The sequence below is a fragment of the Plasmopara halstedii genome (assembly GCF_900000015.1).
Source record: "Plasmopara halstedii genome assembly, contig: Scaffold_1211, whole genome shotgun sequence".
In the NCBI taxonomy this organism is placed as follows: domain Eukaryota; phylum Oomycota; class Peronosporomycetes; order Peronosporales; family Peronosporaceae; genus Plasmopara; species Plasmopara halstedii.
The window spans coordinates 1,199,222-1,199,459 of record NW_020188126.1 but is presented as its reverse complement, the minus strand read 5'-3'; positions in this window follow the sequence as shown (position 1 = coordinate 1,199,459).

The following is a 238-nucleotide window of genomic DNA, read 5'->3' as shown; positions in this document are numbered from 1 at the left end:
GTATCGCGAATTGACGATTTCCAGCGATGTTCCAGCTCCCAAGCTGACTAAAGCCCTCGAGACAGGTAAGCTAAGTCTTACAGCTGATCAACTCAAGGGTTCAGGCTCTGTTTTCCATCTCCACCCAGCTTCGTATGAGAAAGCACTAAAGGCACGCAAGGCGGGTCGTGGGGTTAGACTTGACATTACCGAGCCTGAGATCAAGAAAGGCTACAAGAAGTTCCAAGGAGGATCCATC